This window comes from Ranitomeya variabilis, chromosome 4, assembly GCF_051348905.1.
Source record: "Ranitomeya variabilis isolate aRanVar5 chromosome 4, aRanVar5.hap1, whole genome shotgun sequence".
In the NCBI taxonomy this organism is placed as follows: Eukaryota; Metazoa; Chordata; class Amphibia; order Anura; family Dendrobatidae; genus Ranitomeya; species Ranitomeya variabilis.
The window spans coordinates 7,048,319-7,058,712 of record NC_135235.1 but is presented as its reverse complement, the minus strand read 5'-3'; the positions used below and the strand labels follow the sequence as shown (position 1 = coordinate 7,058,712).

At 42.0% G+C, this 10,394-nt stretch overlaps 1 long non-coding RNA gene across 1 annotated transcript; it reads right to left on the bottom strand.

Annotated features, from left to right (window-relative positions):
- Positions 1-6,823: 6,823 nt before the first annotated feature.
- LOC143768312 (uncharacterized) lies at positions 6,824-7,464 on the bottom strand. The gene is made up of 3 exons (XR_013213796.1): positions 7,341-7,464; positions 6,993-7,129; positions 6,824-6,907 (listed from the first exon to the last, which is right to left on the bottom strand). It is a non-coding gene; the product is annotated as an uncharacterized LOC143768312 (long non-coding RNA).
- Between the last annotated feature and the right edge of the window lie 2,930 nt (positions 7,465-10,394).

The following is a 10,394-nucleotide window of genomic DNA, read 5'->3' as shown; positions in this document are numbered from 1 at the left end:
GGACCAGGGATTCAGGTTCAGGACACTGGCCACATTGAGACCAGGGATTCGGGTGCAGGACTCCACAAATATACAATATGATTGCATATATGCAGGGACGAGCTGACTAAACGTGGGCTGGACACATACTCAGAGTGTGGACTGGACGGAAGCATGCAAATTGCATGATTGTGGTAACATTACTGCCTGCTCCCAACACTGGAACTGTGAGTATTCTGACTCTTCAAGGCAGTATGAGTCTCTAAATCCTTAGCCATCAATTCCTTAGATACCTGTATGATTGTGGACTCACATGCCAGGCGTCCTCAGATATTATAAGCCAGTCCAGCTGAGATGGCGCAAAGAGTCCAGGAGAAACAGAGTTGACATTCTCTGAAATCTTGTATTAAGTACAATGCAGCAGGTGAAAAGAGTAATCCAAAACAGAGAAGTATACATGTGCATCTAAAGATGGCTACAGCAAACTGATAATGAAGAAGAAGGGAGGAGCAAGAGCTAACATCATCAACTACAGAAGGGACAAAGGGACAAACTTCAAAAGACAGAGCTTCTCCCTAGCAACAACATAATTAAATGCATAACACAGAAAATACATAACAAGTTGTTTCCATTCATGGGACACAACACTCCCCATCTGAAATCTTCAGATTTCACAATGTCTCTGTATGATGTGACAAGTCATTGCTGTCCAACGCCAACATGGAACCTGAAAAGAGAGAAAAACAATATGCAACAGTAATGCAACAATTCAAGTCCATACTTGAATGATGATGCGTAGTCCTTGAATAAAAAAAATGAATATGAGTTCAGTAGAAAAAAACATCTTCAGTTGGGGGAAGCCGCAAATAGCCAAGTCTTCCACCAACCCAACAATCCAATGATAATGTTTAATCCACGGAGAAATGATTACATCCAGTTGCATGCAGAGTGTTTTATTTCCTAACACTGCTGAGGTATGAGGAAGTATGCTCCCCGCCGTGACGGAGTCCAGCAACAATGTTCAGTTTGTGTGACATCCTCCTTTGGTAGAAGTAGCACAAGTTCAGTGACTGGGCGAAAGACGATTCGAGTTGAACCCTTTTGTCACCTTAACCTCTACCTTCCGAGTCTTTCTGTCATCGCTGGTCACAACCTTGGTGGCCAGTCGTTACAATGAGCCTCTTTGTCTTTTAAAAGGACAAGATCTCCTTCTTGTAGGTTAGGAGTTGGTCTAATTTCCTTGTCAGATTCTGGATCCACCAGCTCATATGCGTTGCTGACGTAGCTATCGTAGGTATCCTCGGATAAGATACTTGGAGGTGTCAGCCACATGTTGTCACCCAGCTTGGATGCAGCTGTGAGTCTTGTTCCTCGGTCAGCTGGGTGTAGATCAGAGGGGAATGTGATGCTACTGCTCAGGAGTATCAAAACGTCTGATGCGCTCTACTCTATTACTTTGTTACGGACTGACCTGGTTGGAGTAGTGATATTGAAACCACTAGGGGCAGCACCAGGCAGGTAGCGTAGTCTGGAATCGCCAAGGAGTCGATACACAGGAACAACAATGTAGTTTGAAGGCATAAGCAGGAATCGTAGTCAAGAAAGCCAGGGGTCGTTTACCAGGAGCAGCAGTGTCATTTGAAGGAGCAGCAGGTGGAAGGAAGCTTGACTAAAGGCAGGTAGCTCAATAATCATGCAAGGGACTGAGAGCAAAGCCAGGTTTAAATATGGTGTGCAATCAGAATGAACCAATCAGGAACTCAGGGTGGTAACCAACAAGAAACTCAGGGAGGAGACATCAGCAACAACATAGGCTCAAGTATTTGGACAAACATGGAACTGTCCAGTGAGCTGAATAGCTCAGAAGGAAGAGCTGCCGACTAGTGCACAGGAGCTGCTGGGTTCAAATCCTGACAGTACTCCCCTCTATCCAGGATGGCCTCTGGACATCTCAGATGCTGGCTTCTCTGGATGTCTCAGGTAAAAAAAACTCTTGTAAGCCTGGTTGCATGGACATTGCCCTCCAGCTCCCATTAATTATCTTATGGTCCATAACCCCTCCATTGTACCAAATATTGTTGTTTCCCTCTAAATTCTCTAGAGTCCAGAATTTCATCCACGATGTACTCTTCTTCACCATGGACTATTTCTAGTGTACGAGGTGGCTGAGTTCTTCCTGCAAAAGAGTTCTCAGTGAATAGCTTGAGCAAGGATACATGGAACACGGTGAACTTTCAGGCTGCTAGGAAATTTTTAACAGAAAGCAACTGGATTAATTTGTGCAGAAATAAGGAAAGGTCCTATGAATTTTTGACCCAATTTAGAAGACGGCACATTTGTCTTCAGATTTTTGGAAGAAAGCCAAACTTTGTCACCAACCTGAAGGGTAGAAGGGGCTTTGCGATGTTTATCTGCTGCTTCTTTATAGTCTTCTTGGGCCTTTTGTAACATCTCAGTTAGTTCTTTTTGAGCTTTCTGCAACTCTGTAAGTCTGTTTGTAGCAGCAAGTACCGAGGTATTGAATGGAATCCACCCAGTCATCCTGTAGGTAAGAAATAAAACAGTGCAGGTATTGTTCAAGGGTCTGGTTAGTTCTTTCAGTCTGTCCATTGGATTGTGGGTGTAAGGCAGTAGTCAAATTGACAGTAGCTCCTAACGCAGTACAGAAGGTTTTCAAAAATCTTGATGTAAACTGAACACCTCTATCAGAAAAGACATTGTCAGGAATTCCACGCAGTCTGAATACCTCTCTGACCACTAATTCTGCGGTTTGTTCACAGGTAGGATTCCTTTAGTCGGACTAAAATGGGCCATCTCTGTGAGCCGATCCACCACAACAAGGATAACAGTCATCTCTTTTGAGGGAGGAAGGTCCAAGAGAAAATCCATTGAGATTGATCCTCAAGGCCTGGATGGAACTGGAAGAGGTTGAAGAAGTCCTAGAGGAGAAGATCATGGTGTCTTGTTCTGTGCACATGTTAAACAGGAAGAAATGTATTTTCTCACATCCTTCCTACAATTAGGCCTTGAAAAAGAATGAAGCAGTAGTTCTTGCGTTTTTATTTGTCTGGGTGTCCTACAAGTTTAGAATCATGAAGAGAAAAAGAAAAAGAGAGACATACACGAATCCAGGGATCACCAAAACATTATATATAAAAATAGAATAAATTTTATTAGATCAAGCAAAGCACAACAAACAATTAAAAACATTTAAAAACCAAAAATTGGTACATACCCCAAAAAGAGAGGGGAAAAAGGACAAGCCCCCTAAGACAAAATGAAGGCTCACTCCACTGTGAGTATATGTGTGAATTATACACTACTCAAATACCAGAATATAATACATGTGAAGATACACAATGAGTATAGAATATGCTGCTGCTCAAAGGATGGCTATAGTATATGCACTACAAGTCTCTAATCAATATAGCCTTTATATACATGTGGCAGGCATGGCCCAATACCTATGGTAAATGCAGATGTTAATAGAATATAGAGTCACAATAAACAAATGAATCTTAACATATATCAAGGCACCCTACATGTTAAATAAACCGGGTATGGTACACATAGTGTAGGCTATGAGACAATGCCCAAACATACATATAAATAAATGCGAGGGAGATCTGTATACATCAGAAAAAGACGTCGCAAAACATCATACCAGACCTGCCTGTAGTGGATATAATGGCCTAGGAAAGGTGGAAAGGCCTAGACCGTAACGAAATGAAAAGGCATATAGATGTAAAGAGAAACGCCATAAAACCTGCCAAGAACACGAGTCAGCAGCCGTGGAGTATAGAGCCTGTCAGAGGGGGACAAAGAGACCCAACGCGTATCGCCACAACGTGGCTTCGTCAGGGGCAGATGTAGAATGTACTTGCCTTGATACTTATATAGAGCAATAATCAAAGTATATGGATCCATACCAGCTGTGTAGGATCCCGCCAGGAGGTCGCCGCAGACGCTGCAAAAAAGTCCCGGAGCGCCATGCTGTGAACCGGAAGTGTGGCACTGTGATAGGAAACTAGGTCCGCAGGTGTACCAAGATGGAAGGCGTCAGTCAAACTGCGCATGCGCTAATGGGCATCATGAACCTGTTACGATACAATACACATAATGATATCCGAATGGAGAAGGAGTACCACAATGGACGTATAGCAGCCATATGCGCAAGCGCAAAACATCCTATCATACATGAATAAGGCGTCGCACATTCATGTACCAAGACGGAGGGCATGAATCAACATGCGCATGCGCTAATGGGAATTGCGGGCTTGTTGCTATGCAACAAGCCTATTAGTGACCAGATAGAAAAAGAAGGACGTGTAACAACCAGGTGCGCAGGCGCAGGGCACCTTATCATGCATAGGTAGAGCGTCACATATCTTAGATAAAGGTTTTATAAAACTAATAAAAGGCGGTAATATACACAGAACTGGTGTGAATATGGAGATAGATATTAAGGCAAACATTGCGCACAAATAGAGAATGACACTGTTTATTTGCGTATGCTCCATTATCAATGCGAAACGACATGTAAAATAAAAGCATCCAGATTACACTGTAGCACGTTAAAGGAGCATGGTATACGGTTTTGTCGCGATGGTATTACTCCTACTAAGATTTAACGAACTATCAATAAAGTGGAGAGAAGGAATGAGGTAGAATATATCCATACCACCACTTAAAAAGAGCACCTAAAACGGTGCATAGTGGATACTATATAAATTGAAGTGGGCACTAACAAAGTGCACCATAAGAGGCGCCGCATACAGCAAATGTTGATATTCTTATAACAATAAGCACATAAGGTGCCAAAAAGGAACAGTAAGTGCACAACATATGTTAATTTTAGTGCCGCAAAATTTATTGCATAACACAATTTCTACGCAACGACACGCCAGTAGAAGAGGAATTAGACGAATGCCAATATCTATGGCAGGCCTGGTATATGGTATACTAAGACAAGGATATTAAAGGCAGATGCCGAGATTGTACAAAAATACAGAGGCATCCATATTGTATGGACGCCAGTGCAGGTGGCACATATAGTCTATGTAGGTTGATGAAAAGACACCATGTAGAACCAATATGTATCCCCAAACCCAATAGGTAAATACTGTATGATGCTATCATTTTAATGATGATACAGTTCACACTGCAATATGATAGATTAAGAGGAAAGAGTTAGCAGCACGTGTGACCGTGCATAGGAAGATGTCATAAGTATTGGGGTAGGTACTAGAAAAGGCAGCTGAAATAGATAGTGTACCACATACGATATACTATGCAGTACCACTTTGCAAAGATATAATGTCTGTCTCATACTACCAATGGGCTATGCTGCTTACGTGCATAGATATAGATGTAGGCATTAGTATCCATAATGGCAGGATTGACGAGATCAGTCATTTTACATTAAAGTTTTTTATAGAAGCCCGTAAAGAGTAATTCCTCATTGAGGCCCTGGGGTGCCAGACTCTTTAGGTTAAATATCCACTTGGTTTCGCAGCGGAGTAGGCCATTAGTCGTATCCCCGCCTCTGATGCTAGTCCATACACTTTCAAGGCCCATAACTTTGAGGCCAGATGTTTTACCCTGGTGGACATCCAAAAAATGTGTCGCCACTGATGATAGAGTTTTCTTCTTTTCTCTATCCCTACGAGCCGTAGAGATGTTAGATATGTGTTGCTGTGTTCGTCTTCTGAGTTCTTGTGTCGTTTGTCCAACATATATTTTCGGACAATCACAGAAGATCGCATACACGATATTCTTGGATCTGCAATTAAAGAATTCCCTGGGTCGGATCTGGAAGGGAAGAGTAGAAATTGAGTAGCCATCCTGTGCTATCATATACTGGCAGATGGTACAGTTGCCACAAGGGTATGAGCCATAAATCCTGGTGCCACTATTTAATCTTAGGGTGGGCCGTTGGTAATGGCTGTGACACAATGAATCCCTCAAGTTTTTGGCTCTTCTGGCCACCAAACAAGGAGATCTTGACACAAAAGGCACTATTCTTTTTTCACTCATAAGGATGTCCCAATTATTATTAAGAATTTTACGAATGTCTGCCCACCGGTTATTATAGGTGGTAATTAAAGAGAGGGGACGAGACGAGTCACATACCTTTTTAGTAAGGAGACTATTCCTGTCCTGTTGTGAAGCGTGTTGGAAGGCACCCGAGATTGCCCTATGAGGATAGCCTCTCTTCTTGAACCGGCAGGAAAGATCCTTGGATTGTTGCACAAAGTCAGGGTCAGTACTGCAGTTTCTTCTTAGTCGGAGAAATTGTCCCTTTGGTATACCCTTCTTCAGATGGTATGGGTGGAAGCTTGTAAAATGAAGGAGACTATTCGTAGCCGTCTTTTTCCTGAAGAGGGAGCTAACGATACCTGAATTTTGAATAGATAGTTTGAGATCCAAGAAATCAATATTATGTTCTGACACCACAGAAGTAAGTTTGATGTTGATTGAGTTGTCGTTTAGATCCATAATGAACCTATTGCACTCTTCCAAAGAGCCCGTCCACAACAACAAAATGTCGTCAATGTAACGTTGCCATACCAATACATTGGATGTGAACGCCTGATGTTGGTAAACAATCAACTCCTCCCACCATCCAAGAAATAGGTTGGCATACGACGGTGCACAGCGTGCACCCATCGCTGTACCAGATAGCTGACGAAAAAACTTTCTATCAAACACAAAATAGTTTTTGTCTAAGATAAAAAATAGAAGTTGGAGAATGAAATCCTTATGCACCGCGACTCGATGTGGATCTTTCTCAAGAAAGTACATGACAGCTTGCATACCTGATTGATGCTGGATGCTGGTATAGAGAGATTCCACGTCCATGCTCACTAGAAGCGTTCCCGCAGGGATCTCCAAAGTCTCCAAGGTCTGCATAAGATGAGTGGAATCCCTAGTAAATGATTTTAGAGAGGTGACCAAAGGTTGAAGAAAATGGTCCACATAGATACACGGTCGCTCAAAGATACTGCCTATACCTGAGACTATGGGTCTTCCTGGTGGTTCAGTTAAGGATTTGTGTATCTTGGGCAAAGCATAAAAAGTAGGTACCACAGGATAAGATGTCGTCAGAAACTCAGCCTCCTTCTTGGTGATAACATTTTTCAGAAGAGCCCTGTTAATAAGACAATCAATCTTGTCCTTAAAAAACAGAGTGGGATCAGAGGGTAACAGCGTGTAACATTGTCCATCATGAAGTTGGCGCATGATCTCTTTGACATATGATTCATGTGGCCACAGGACAACATTTCCTCCCTTATCCGCTTCACGTACTATAAAGTTGTTATTAGTTTTGAGGCGTTGTAAGGCCTCTCTCTCAGTCTTACCCAAGTTGTCTTGTTGATGTGAGTCCGGTCTAAGTTTTTCTATATCTTTACAAACTTTCTCGAAGAAGATTTGGACTGCTGGGAAGAGGGAAAAGGAAGGAGTGGCCTGTGAAGGAAGTCGTCTTGTAAATCTGTCAGGCATACCCGGAGATTCATTTTCCTGTAACAGTTCCAAAAGATCACAAAAAACACGTCTCTCATTATCAGGCAGGGTGTCGATAAGGGATGGTTGATGGTATAATAACTTAAAAGTTATTTGTCGGCAAAACAAATACAAATCCTTAACCAAAATAAATTTATCGAGTGGGTTCATGGGGGAAAACGATAGTCCCCTCGAGAGTACCTGTTTTTCAATATCTGATAGTACATAAGTGGATAAATTTATGATTTGTAGATTACCTTCTAGCCCATCGTCACTTGGTATTGCCCTTAGTATTTCTTGTTGAATCTCGTCTCCCTCCTGTACGATGGTGACCACTTCTTGTGTCCCCTGCCCTTCTTTTGAGTATATCTTGGTTTTCCTACGACCCCGCCGGCGGCGCCTTCTGCGTCGCTGGGGTCCGAGGATAAAAAATCACTTGAAGAAATATCCTGTCTCGGGAGCGGTTCAGTCATGCCACTAGGTTCTTCCAAGGGGGGGCGTCTATTTCCCCGATGAGACCACCTGTATGCCTTTCCATTGTTAAAGTCTGTTTTGTCTCTGTGGAATTTGCTTCTTTTCCGATTGATAATTTCTTTTTCAAAGGTATCTATCAGATCCTTCAATTTTAATTGGAAAGGGTTGACAAAAATTTCATTATCAAAATCCACAAGAGTGCCTTCACATGTTTTGATTTCATTTTTGATTTTGATTAGTAACAACTGATCATGTTCGATCAGCATATCAATCAGTATGGTAGAACATTTAGCGAGTCCCGTTTCCCAGATTTTTTGGAAATCAGAAGAGACCTCCCATGCTGGGAAAATTTGCACACGTAACCCACGGGGTACAAATCCCGCTTTTTTATATTCCTCGAGACTCCTTATGTTCCACCATACTTTCGTAAGTGATTTATGCAGACCAATGATCTTCTGTGATAATATCTGAAAGTCTGTTTCCTTACTAGACTCTCCCACCAGAGTGCCTCCACAATTGTCAAATAGGCCCAAAGCTCTATTACTCCATGCGGTTTCCCTACTGGAAAGATCCATGCTGGTACTGATACAAAAAAAATATTTTTTTATATATATATATATCTACACCATATCAATACAGCCAAAGGCTTTTCTTTGAAAAAGATATATAGTAATAATAGCCGATGTGCCACAACTCCAGAAACAGGGAGAAAACAGTGTCACCCTGATAAACTATGGACAAAAGAAAAGAGGAATGGAGGGCACCATCGCATAATCACTGACTGGGATCCACCCGGAGTATGTCACAAACAAGTGATATGAAGAGAAAAAGAAAAAGAGAGACATACACGAATCCAGGGATCACCAAAACATTATATATAAAAATAGAATAAATTTTATTAGATCAAGCAAAGCACAACAAACAATTAAAAACATTTAAAAACCAAAAATTGGTACATACCCCAAAAAGAGAGGGGAAAAAGGACAAGCCCCCTAAGACAAAATGAAGGCTCACTCCACTGTGAGTATATGTGTGAATTATACACTACTCAAATACCAGAATATAATACATGTGAAGATACACAATGAGTATAGAATATGCTGCTGCTCAAAGGATGGCTATAGTATATGCACTACAAGTCTCTAATCAATATAGCCTTTATATACATGTGGCAGGCATGGCCCAATACCTATGGTAAATGCAGATGTTAATAGAATATAGAGTCACAATAAACAAATGAATCTTAACATATATCAAGGCACCCTACATGTTAAATAAACCGGGTATGGTACACATAGTGTAGGCTATGAGACAATGCCCAAACATACATATAAATAAATGCGAGGGAGATCTGTATACATCAGAAAAAGACGTCGCAAAACATCATACCAGACCTGCCTGTAGTGGATATAATGGCCTAGGAAAGGTGGAAAGGCCTAGACCGTAACGAAATGAAAAGGCATATAGATGTGAAGAGAAACGCCATAAAACCTGCCAAGAACACGAGTCAGCAGCCGTGGAGTATAGAGCCTGTCAGAGGGGGACAAAGAGACCCAACGCGTATCGCCACAACGTGGCTTCGTCAGGGGCAGATGTAGAATGTACTTGCCTTGATACTTATATAGAGCAATAATCAAAGTATATGGATCCATACCAGCTGTGTAGGATCCCGCCAGGAGGTCGCCGCAGACGCTGCAAAAAAGTCCCGGAGCGCCATGCTGTGAACCGGAAGTGTGGCACTGTGATAGGAAACTAGGTCCGCAGGTGTACCAAGATGGAAGGCGTCAGTCAAACTGCGCATGCGCTAATGGGCATCATGAACCTGTTACGATACAATACACATAATGATATCCGAATGGAGAAGGAGTACCACAATGGACGTATAGCAGCCATATGCGCAAGCGCAAAACATCCTATCATACATGAATAAGGCGTCGCACATTCATGTACCAAGACGGAGGGCATGAATCAACATGCGCATGCGCTAATGGGAATTGCGGGCTTGTTGCTATGCAACAAGCCTATTAGTGACCAGATAGAAAAAGAAGGACGTGTAACAACCAGGTGCGCAGGCGCAGGGCACCTTATCATGCATAGGTAGATGCACATCTATATCTATGCACGTAAGCAGCATAGCCCATTGGTAGTATGAGACAGACATTATATCTTTGCAAAGTGGTACTGCATAGTATATCGTATGTGGTACACTATCTATTTCAGCTGCCTTTTCTAGTACCTACCCCAATACTTATGACATCTTCCTATGCACGGTCACACGTGCTGCTAACTCTTTCCTCTTAATCTATCATATTGCAGTGTGAACTGTATCATCATTAAAATGATAGCATCATACAGTATTTACCTATTGGGTTTGGGGATACATATTGGTTCTACATGGTGTCTTTTCATCAACCTACATAGACTATATGTGCCACCTG